Source organism: Acanthochromis polyacanthus, chromosome 13 (genome assembly GCF_021347895.1).
Source record: "Acanthochromis polyacanthus isolate Apoly-LR-REF ecotype Palm Island chromosome 13, KAUST_Apoly_ChrSc, whole genome shotgun sequence".
Lineage (NCBI taxonomy): Eukaryota > Metazoa > Chordata > Actinopteri > Pomacentridae > Acanthochromis > Acanthochromis polyacanthus.
Genome location: NC_067125.1, coordinates 10,549,668 through 10,561,815, shown reverse-complemented (window position 1 = coordinate 10,561,815; position 12,148 = coordinate 10,549,668).

The window sequence follows — 12,148 nt, the reverse complement described above, 5'->3', positions numbered from 1 at the left end:
CCAGTTATCTAACCCACATTCACCGAACACAAAACCACACTAAATGTGACAATTCTTGAGAGAATGTGCGTTTGAACTTTTGTCACATGCCCTGAGAGGTCAGAAGGTCAGGTTCAGCTACAGAGCAATATTCCAGGTCAGAAAGAGGTCTGGGGCTTCACAGTGGATCAGTGGTTCACACTGTCGTCTTGCAGCTAGAAGATCCCTGGTTTGTGTCCTTGCCTGGGATCTTTCTGTATGGAGTTTGCATGTTTTCCCTGTGCATGAGTGGGTTTTCTCCAGGTTCTCAGTGATTCTAAATTGTCTGTAGGTGTGAATGTGAGTGTGATTGTTCGTCTCTATGTGTAGTCCTGTGATAGACTGATGACATGTCCAGGATGTCTCCTGCCTTCACCCTAAGTCATCTGGAATAGACTCCAGCCCACTGTGACCCTAATGAGGATTAAAGGCATTAGAGGAGATTTAATTTCCTACGACTTTGAACGTAGCATGCGCATGCGCACGCGCACATACAACCTCTCCCTCACCCCCCTCTAACCTCCCCCCTCTTAACATTTACGAAGAAACGCCCCCCTCCAGAAACTTGCGTAGCACTCGTGAAGTTGTCTTTTACGGCTGGGTCCCCCTGGATCTTTATCTGCCATTATGTAAAAAAAGATGAGCAAAACAAGTCGCCAGCTAACTACGAAGCGATACCAAAGCAACACATACAGAAAACACGTAAGTCCAAGGCGTACGTAATCTACGTAACTAGGCCTGAGCCGGAAGATTTTTGATTGACAGGAAAGGGAGCAAACCAAACACCTCGGTCCGAGCACATTGATTGGCTGATGTTTTTCAGGTCCTGCCATGTCCACAGTTATTATTATTATTTTTTAATTCTTTTAGAGACCATACATACAAGTCCACTAAAGGTCAGTATATTCATTTTATGTGAATCAGACAAATTAAACAAAAAAAAAACATCCTCCATAATGCCTTTAAGTGATGCATAGATAATGGATGGATGGATAAAGAGGTTTGCATCCTGTCCAAGGAAGCATCAGCAGACTGCACCTTTTCTAATGCAGACTTTACAAAATTTAAATATGACATGCAGCTAATCTTCACTACTCTAGGCTCCGTTCAGAGTAGCTCAAATCTGAGTTTTTTGCTCATGTGTGACACAAATCATTTTTTTCATTAATTTGTGAACAGCACAAACACATTGAATCTGATCTTTTCAGTTCAAATCTTCATGTACTCCTAAATCAGACATAGGTCTGATTTTTGCGGTGTGACTTCAGTCTGAACAGACATATTGGATTTCATGTGACTTTTACGTAACTCTCGATGGACATTCATCACAGTTCTATGGTGGTGGTCACTAAGTGAATGCAAGTGGAAGACAGCTGTAATGGAGGTAGTCAGTGGAGGGACTTGAAGATGTTGGACGTATATGGAGTGACTTTTTTCACAAATTCTCGTCAACGTCTAAATGAAACAGTAAACACTAACTAGAGTGGCCTCCATGTCTACTTCTGTCTGCCTTGCTCTTTTGTACGTACAGCTTCAGTTCAGAGTAACATCTAATATTAGTCACATTTTAAGCAGTTCTCCTGTTGTTGACCTGCACATCCATCCTTTAGCTAGATTTCCTGTTGAACCACAATATTTTCTTCTTTGTATTTCAAAGAAAATTTTGGATTTGTTTGGTTTCTCTGTTTAAAATGTGTGCCGCCTTCACCTTAATATGTGAAATGCATTGAACTTAGATCTTTGAGAACAAATATACTTCAACAGACGAAAGTAACTTCAATTCTCCATAGAACCTTGTTTGTACTTTACTGATGTACACATCTGAGGTACTTTACTGGTGTATTTCCTTTTCATGCTACTTTACATTTCTAAAACACTCTGAAGAAAGTATTGTGCTTTTTACTCCAGTGCATTTGTTTTTGATTGGTTTTCTTTGCATAAAAAATGTGAATTTCTTATGAAATGTTTTGTTTGGTTATAAATTCTTATCCAATCTCATTACAGCTGAAACAAATGAAACAATAATATAGATACAAACAACTATATACAAATATAGAAACAACTATATAGATAACCAATTCAGTGATTTTTTAAATTGTTGTTGTTCATTGCCTCTTCATTTAATTGTAATTCATTTTTACTCATTATTTAGTTTTGGATTATTGGTTGGACAGAACAAGCGTTGTGACGATGTCCCTTTGACATCTGGGTAATTGCAATATTTCCATAATGTTTCCAAACAAACCCGTTAACTGAATAATTATAAGACAGTACAATTAATCAAGAGATTAATCATTGCGGAAAATAAGCATGAGCTGCAGACAAATATAGAATTAGCTCCACCTCAACAAGCTCCAACAGCAGAGCGCCTCCTCCACGTTATGAGTTCCACTAATCATTATGTGATAAATAAGAGTGCAGCGCTCCCAGTGGATGTGTGAATGCTTCTATTTTCATACTTCATATTTACATTCTTTAAGTTAAATCATATTTTAAATGCAAGACTTGAATTCATAAATGACATAAGCAGATAAATGAGACCTTTTGTATTACATTAGAACACTCATCACTTCAGTAAAATAAGAGTGACTTTAATACAGTTTTGCTTTATAAATTATAATTAAATAGATGAATGTTTCTCTGTCTGGTAGTGAACAGTGTTTGCTCGATTATTGTTTTGAGGTGAGGGCGATGGTGCGTGAGTGGGGGTTTGGGTTTTGTGTTTGGTCTGTTTCCATGAATGAAGAAAAGGATGTATGAAATATGCATATATAAAATGAATTTTAAAGTTTGGATCCAAAGCTGAAGGGCTTCTGAAAGTCCCAGGTTCCTCCACTTTTACTGGTTCAGCTGTTTGTTATAAATGTGTTCTAATAAAGTGAGTCCTACTTTGCAACCAGTAAATGATCTGGCCCTGTAAGGTGGAAGTGTGTTAGTTTTAAGACCTTTATTTTATTATGCTAGCTTATATTGCCCTCAAATGGACCATATTAATAAATTTAATTTTGTTTAATTAACTTACCACAAACTAAGACATAAAAAGCATTGTTTCAGCACTGAAAGTTTGATTGCACAGGAACTAATGGGAGGTTGGCGGCAGCAGCACATATTCCTAGAGTGGTAGGTGAGGATACAAGCTGTACCGTTTTATTTTATGCATTTGTAGTTATAATCTCCTTTTCTGGAATCTGAAGATCGTTTTTGTAAAGATTTCTGTTGGAATTTATCCTTCCAGTTTATGCATTTTTTTAAACATCATTTTATGATATTTTTTGTGTATTCTTCATATTTGAATACGTGGTTAGCCCCGTCGCCTCACAGCTCACAGATCTCCAGTTTGCATCCCGGCCTTCCTGGGATCTTTCTGCATGGAGGTTGCATGTTCTCCCTGTGCATGCATGGGTTTTCTCCTGGTTCTTCAGCTTCCTCCCACAGTCCAAAAACATGCTGAGGTTAACTAGTGATTCTAAATTGTCTGTAGGTGTGAATGTGAGTGTGACTGTTTGTCTCTATCTCTAGCCTTGTGATAGACTGGTGACCTGTCCATGGTGTCCCCTGCCTTCGCCCGAGTCAGCTTTTTATATGTTTTTGTCAGATTAACAGCTCTAACAACACAGCAGGACATAATGACCACAAGAAATGAAGTTGTGAAAGCAAGCCAGACTTATGCACATTATTATGGAGCTATACTGATGGAAAACATGCTCTTTACTCTAATAGACGAACCAGCTCCACAATCTGTACTTATAATCATCTATTTGTAGGTAAGAAATTCTATATTCAAACCAAAAGTAAGTAAACGAATAAAAGCATTAACTGCAAGTAGCAGAAGTACCTTTTCTGTGGGGAAAAATGTCTCAGTGACTGATGTTATTATTGCATGATCATAAATACTCGTTGCTGAGTAGTTCAGTGTTTTCCAACCTGTTTATGGTCACTTGTAACGGGTCAGTTATATCTTTTGATTAACAAAAGAGGAAAAGAAGAAACAGCTCTGCTACACTGTAGGGCAAATGTTTCTCCACCAGTATATAAAATGTATTGTCAATGCTTCTGTTAAATGGAGTTTCAGTACTTATGCAGAATTATTACACAATTTAAATGACATTCAACCAGTGAAATATTTACACCAGATTTATATAATAATGCAGCATATGAAGCAGCTCTTGTTGCGAAGTCAAGAAGAGCTTCGAGAATTGTAATGTAATTATTTAAACTGACGGAAAGCGAGGCAGCCGGAATCTATACAAGTTAGAGACCAAAATGGGAAAACAAAACAGCGCAGGCACTGAACTTATATTTATGTACATTTATTACGCTACACAATAGCAATAATAACACACATTGAGACAAACAACAACACAAAAGAAACAAGGCAGTGAATGTGAGTGAAGGAAAAGGGAAGGAAGAGAACAATATTTTAATGTAATATTGGGGTTAATATTATGTTTGAAATATGGTGTTCTGAGGGAAAGGGACAAATAGACCACACCTGAAAGGAGCTGATAAATTGATGATTGGCTGATTTGTTAATCTGTAAAATGTATCTTTGTGATAAAAGAGAATTTGAGAAAATTGCACCAAGTTGCAGTGACTGAAAAGTACTTGCCTGCACGTTGTGGTGTTGCGGCTGTGAATCTGCTGAGGGACGATCTGGTCGGCCTGTTGTTGTGGGTCAGAACAGCGGTGGACAGAGTGGTTGAAGAAATTCGGACGGACTCAGGTTGGACTCTTAAGATGGAAGAATCTGGAAGAATGGCTCTTGGAAAGGAGGGTTCAAAGTGGTGCCTTCAGGTATGATCTTTGGAAGTGGATTTCTGCATATCGTTAACTCATGAGGTCCTTGAAGTGTTAATGTTCAATAGCTTCCTTAAATATGTACACATAGAGAATGGTTGAATCCTTAGTTGAGCAATCCTTTATTCTCTTGTGACCAGTGTCCTTGTGGTAGTGTCAACGGGGGTGAAATCCTTTTGATGTTATCAGATTCTGACCCTCGCTTCCTGCAGGGTCAGCAGTCAGTCAGACTGGTCCTGGCAGCCATTTTGTCCTTTGTAGGCTTTATAGCGACCAGGAGTTTAAACTGCTCTTTTGACCAAACTATGCTGGATGTCTGGCGGCATGTGTGTTGTGGAATCTGCTGAAAATCTGGTTTTTCGTGGCCTCTTCCTGATAACATAATCTTCACACCATCCTGCCAGATTTGGAAGGTGTCTTGCTTTATGGTTCTACATCTGGCGGTTGTGTTTTGTTTTGCTTTGTTTTTTGTTCAATCATTGCTTTTTGTTAGATATTAAATTTTACATGTTTGCTGGGGTTAATTGATTACTCTAAATTGCCCGTAGGTGTGAATGTGAGTGTGATTGTTCGTCTGTATATGTAGCCCTGTGACAGACTGGCGACCTGTCCAGGGTGTCCCCTGCCTTTGCCCGAATCAGCTGGGATAGGCTCGGGACCCTAGTGAGGATAAAGCGGTGTATAGAGAATGCATGAATGGATGTTTGAGCCTCAGAATTAACCAGCTGGAAGATTTGAAGGTGAAAATGCATCATTTTTATTCATAACCTTAATGTAAACCTTCAGGTGTCAAATAAATGGAGTCAAAAGTACAATATTTAACTGTAAGTTAAATACGTAAGAGAAAAATGCTTTCTTCCTGTGTTTGGGCATGACATACATACACTGCTGTTCAAAGGTTTGGGGTTAGCCAGACAATTTCATGTTTTCCATGAAAACTCACACTTTTATTCATGTGCTAACATAACTGCACAAGGGTTTTCTAATCATCAATGAGCCTTTCAACACCATTAGCTATCACAATGTAGCATTAGAACACAGGAGTGATGGTTGCTGGAAATGTTCCTCTGTACCCCTATGGAGGTATTCCATTAAAAATCAGCCGTTTCCAGCTAGAATAGTCATTTACCACATTAACAATGTCTAGACTGGATTTCTGATTAATTTAGTGTTATCTTCATTGAAAAAAATAAATGCTTTTCCTTCAAAAATACGCACATTTCAAAGTGACCTCAAACTTTTGAACAGTAGTGTAAATGTGAAAAAAATGACAGCCTGTACAGTATAAAGAAATGTTGGATTTTATGACGGTTGATGGCGATATGACAGATAAACTTCTGGAAGGAAAGTAAAAAAACGTTTTTTGTGGCAATCTTTTGTCTACTCCGTGAGATGTAGAAGCGTTCCAGGTTCACTGTAAGGTCTGCTCAGGTTCTTCTTGTGCTGTTTTTCTCTGCTGCACTAAAAGACACTCATATAAGGTGCATTGATGGATGCTGAGCTGTGGCTGCCTTCTGCCCCCACAGAATCCTGGCAATGAGTTTTCCTGACAGGTATAAATGAAGTTTAACATAATTTTTAAAGTTATTGCTGTTTTGTCCTCAAAATCCTCTCAGGTTAAGGCGGACACTGAAAGCTAAATACTATTAAATTGGAATAAAGCCACAGAGGCTGCTGGATGCCAAATAAAACACACAGAACATTATAGATAAGATAAAAAGGCTGAGGCTTATTTAATCAGCTTTGTATTTTCCCATTACTCTGCTGACATTCATTTTTCACATTAAGCGATCAGAGTAAATCTCACAGTACAGGACTACCAGACAGAACATGACAGTACATAATGCTGTAACTGTGTGTTGCTCAGTGTGATTGCTCTATTATTAAGGGAAATAAATTATTGTAGTAATTAATGATCCATACTGTTTGGCTTTCTATGTAATTTCAGATCTAAATAGTGTAAACATCGAGAGAGGAGAGAAGCTTTTTAAATGAAGGACTCAGATAATGATGAAAAAAATGAGACACAATACGAAGCATCTGACTCAGAGGTTTGTTTGCTGCTGTTTATAGGGCACAAATCGAAATAGCAGCAAATTAAATGTGATTAACAAACCACATATAAACAATATACAAAAGCAAAATCAATTCAGTTATGCAAATTGTATCTTCATGGATTTTTTTCTTATATCAAATTAGGAATTGATGGAATCATTGATGTTGCAAAGGTGAAGCATTATTGCTTTTTCTTTTTCTTGCTGCAACACAGATGCTGTTGCTGAGGTCTGCCTCTAGGTTGCAGTGTTGCATCATGATTTCAAGTTCAATCTTTGAAGTTTTTGTTTCCTTTTTTTTTGACACTTGCATTTTCAGATTTTTCAAGTGTTCATCCACCTGGAAAATACTCATTCTGCAAACTGATGATCCGATCACTAATAGACTCTGTTATAAACACTCAAAACAAGTAAATTACAGTTTTGTCTCAATAGAAGACTTAAAAGCCCTAAAGCACCTTCAAAGCGAGACTGGTGGCAGATAATCATTAAAGATGACACTCTGAATGACAAGAGGACATACTGAAACGCTGCCATGATGGATTTTTATTAATGCCTGTTATGTTTTTGATGTGACCCAGAAGTTAATTTTAGTGGACTGCATCTTTAATTGACTTGACTAGCACTTTGTCGCTGGTGGAGATCACAGAGAGTTGGGTTCCCCAGACACAGATTTAGCCTAATCCTTGACTCAAAAGCATCTTCAGACTCGATCTGTGATGGGAGGAAACTGAGTGTGGTTCATCAGAAAAACTTGATGTTGTGAGAGACACTGGATGAAAAAGAAATCACTGTTTAAAGGCTGATAAATGGAACTAAAGTGCTTTCACCTTTACAGTCTGCACGTTTTCAAAACATCTTTGATGTGCATTGATTTTGGCCACTTTACTGATAAGATAGAGCGATGGTTAAAAGATGCACAAATATGACTGTTTCAGACTTTTCCTAATTTTAACGCTCTTATTGTCTTCATTTATGGACACTAAAAAATATTGTTTCCTTGCCCGAAAAAAAAATTCCAGAAATTCAGCAAAAGAATTCCCCAAATTTCTGAAAATTTGCAAAACCGTCATCAAGAAAATTCCAATAAATCCTTAAAAGTTTTATTTTAAAAAAAAATCCCAAATGTGGCAAGAAAATTTTTAAAAATGAGTAAAAATCTTGCAAAATAAATCCTAAAAATATCTAAAGTGATTACGTACATATAAGAAAAACTTCTCATATTTTCTTTAAGAACATTCACAAAAAAATCTGCCAAAATCCAGCGAATTTCGCTGGATTTTGGCAGATTTTTTGTAAATGTTCGTAAAGAAACATTTTTATATGGAGAGAATTTTGTTTCTTTATTATTCAATCAATCAAAAAAGGTTTTGCAACAAAAAGAGAGTTGAGACAAAAAAAACATAAAGTTGCAATCAAAAAATATAAGATCAATCAAATAGAATAGATCTGAGACCAAAAAAATTTAAGCGGCAATTCTTGTAAATATTTTCAAAATGAGTAAAATTCTTCCAACCCCCCCCCCCTTATATTTACTTCTAATATTTTCTTTAAGAACATTTGCTAAAAAATCAAACAAAGATTTCCAAACAATGTTGAAAATGTGGACATCAGAAGTTTCACTGTGAAAATATATTTTTTACCCACATTTTCAAAAAATGGGTCAATTTTGACCCGCAGGACGACACGAGGGTTAAGAGAATTGCTAATAAACATGATTCTGTACTAAGATTTTGGTACAGAACATGAGAAAATTACTACTAATGTTTGGAGTTGAGCTGTAAAATACAGATGAATACAGAGGATTTTCACCGTTCTACACCGATTAGCCACAACACTGAAACCACCTGCCTGATATTGTGTAGGTTACCCTCACAATGACCAAACAACTCTTTGGGTGTGTCTGTGGTGTTTGGCATTGGAACGTTTGACACTTTGGGCTCTTGATCATTTTCCTCGAGTCATTACCGAGCATTTTTAAAGGTGTGGCAGAATGAACTGTTTCTGCTGAGGGAGGCTGAATGTTGTTGCTGTGAGAGGGTGTACTTGGTCTGCAGCAGTGTTTAGGTACGTGACAACTGAGGTTTAGTGACAGGACATTGCAATGTTTTAGAGATGGTCTCACTTCACCTGTCAGTGGTTTTAATGTTGTGGCTGATCTATATATCTACATCTTTGTTGACAGTACTTGTTCAGCAATAAGTCTGTTTTGAGCTGAACAACTGCACTTGGGAGTTAGGACAGTGTATTCGAGGCTTCTCTGATAGTTTGACCTCACTGTGGTCTGATTCAATGGATCTCAAGCAGGAAGTCACAAAACGGGACACAAAGCAAATCTGATTAGTCTCACAGTAAAATTAGATTTTTCTTTTTAAAAACAGACATTGACAGACAATGTCACCACAAAGAACACTCTTTTTTTTTGCAAACGTTTGTCCACATCACCTTATTTTACTTGCAGGCGGGGTTATTTCTCCTTCTTATTTCTTCTCATTCACTCTTAATGCTATGAATTGTGTTGAGCGGGGATGATCACAAACTTATCAAAAGCTCCAGAACAGCTAATAAATGCATCTTGATGTGAGAATATGTATAAAAATGCATCGGTTTGATCAAATTAAGTTATTTTTTATGCTTTCAACAAATGTTTTTTGTTTGATTTTACTTGTTTACTTACTTTTACCTCTAAAAATTACAGGTTCTACAAATGCAACCTGTGATAAGTGGATATAATTTTAAGAAGCTACACATCACAAAGTTGGGAACTAGTGATCTTTTTAAGTAATGCTATGCACGATAACATACTGTACATTTCTCTGCCTGTGAGCAATGATTTGGCAAGCAAAATGAACACACACGTGCACAATCAGAGCACATGTAGCATAAAAAGCATGAAATATTCATGCTTCACGGCCATTTCTGTATTGATTGCACATTCAGGTTGTTGCTGCATCAATACTTTTATACATGTTGAGGTTTTCTGAACTTGAAAAATATGTGCTTGGTTAAAAATAATTTGCTTTGCTGATTTTTTTGTGGACACGTGTAGCATTAAGGAGTCCCAAAGCCGGTGTTACTTCAAAAAGGGCTAAAAATCAGTCTAGTCTATTTTTGTGAGTCCAACAAGGCATCAGGACTTAATTCTGCTGTGAACATAAGGTTTCTGGAGCTACATTTAAGGGCAGTTGGTGTTTCTTCAAGATTCTGGAAACACAGCGAAATCTATCAGGAAAGGTTGTGTCTGTCTCATTAAAGTGTTTTATCCTGGCCTTCGTATTCCAGCGCTGGAGCAGGTTGCTGAGACCGGGTGCAAACACCGGAGTACTTCCTGTACAAAGTGACTGCGGTGCTGCTGAGGAGGCAAAAAGGTGAGACTGCTTCTTTCCCCACACTTACCTCTCTGTCTGCTCCAAGGACAGATGGCCAGACACACGTCTCAGCCCAGACAGAAGAAGGAAAGAGAGGAATTCAATCACACACCACAGATGCCCCCCCAAACCCCATTTCCCAATATCTTCTCTCCCCCCCCCGTCCCACTCCTCCCCCACTCCCCTTTATCATTTTCTCTCATTCCTTTTCCATCTTTTTAAGTCGCTTCATTTCAGATGCATTCATACATTTCCAATATCTTTATGTATGAGTCTGTCTCCCTCCCTCCTCCCACTCCTCACCTCCCCTCGCCCGTCCCTTCCCTCCTCCCCCATTCCCTCTCTTTCTCTCTGTCTCTTCCTCCCATTCTCACTTCTTCCCATGTCTTCCTTCCTCCCTTCCTTCCTCCCTTCTTCCCTATCTTCCTCGCTCCCTCCCTCCATCCCATTACTGTAATCCATCACTCTTCCATCAGCCACCATGCAAACAGGCCTCCTGGTTACCATAGCAACCACCTCCGGCCCGGCAGTGCGCAGCCCCTCTCCGATTGGCTGGCAGGGCCTAGGCAGTCTCAGTCTGTCTGGGAGATGTGGTAATTGGCTGGGAAGTCATACACACACTCACACACACACACACACACACACACACACACACACGGTACAGTATTCGTGCACTGACGTACAGTATGCACACAAATACACATATATATAAATACACTTACTGTGGGCCTAAATAAATATACATACATATATTCTATTGGGTATTAAAACACACTCACACACACACAGCATAAACATCCTCAGAGATATGAAAGGGAGACTGAGGTCAGAGTAATGAAGCTCATAAGAAGATGAGGGCTCTAGGCTGTGTGTGTGTGTGTGTGTGTGTGTGCAAACAGCATGTGCAGAAAGTGCATGTTTGTGTGCACACATGTCTGAAATTGTGTGTGGCACACGGGTGTTTTTTTTTGTGTGTGTGTGTGTGTGTGTGTGTGTGGGTTCCTGAATGCACAGGATGGCTGGGGTTGGGGGTGGTGTGCAGGATTTTGGATAAGGTTGGAGCTCTGCCAAAGGATGGATGGAGGAATTGGTTTTTTCGGAGCATATTGTTAAAAATACCTATATTCCCCCAAGGAACCAAGTGTGCACTAGTTTTCGGTTTTTCTGTCTTCTGGAAGGAAGCAAGGAAGGGAAAAAAATGGAACGGTAGATGGGCTTGACTTCACCCCGCTGCTGTTGCTCAGCCAGGTCTGGCCAACACAGCAGCTATGATGAATGTCTCATCTCCAGGAATACATCACAAATAGCAAAACTGTACCTGCCCTGAATAGCAAAGTGTATTCTCTTCTGCAGTGTTGCTCAGAAACAATTGTGGACAATGGGGCTCTTTTGTCGCCCATTCCCAGTTTTTCAGGGCAGCTATGGAGACAAAGCAAAGCCGTCCCTTAATCTTTTGTCAATTCATAGCCAATGTTTTCCTTTTTCAAACACATGAAAAGGTTAAATATTTTGGAGTGTGCTGCAAAAAAAGGAGAGAAAGGGTTTTTGCTTTGTAGGTTTTGGCTGAAAAGTGTTTAATTTAAATTGGAAATGATAATTAGTTATACTGGGTTTGAAAGCTGACTTTGAACGCACTGCTTTGATAGATTGTAATCTGCAGAGTGAAAAGAGGGAAATATGGTTGGTGTTGGCCTCAGCTTCCAGCCTGCAAATATAACCGCATATGTGAGAGAAGAACTGTGTGGACTAGTCCTCCCCACCTGAGAAAAAACTGACTTGTAAGCTGCCCTAGTTGGCAACAATACAGACAAACAGACAGACAAACTGACTACTGTCCAAAAACACACAAATAGTCAGGTTTTTACACCACAGAAACAAGCACAAATAATCCACAAACACACACACATGCTG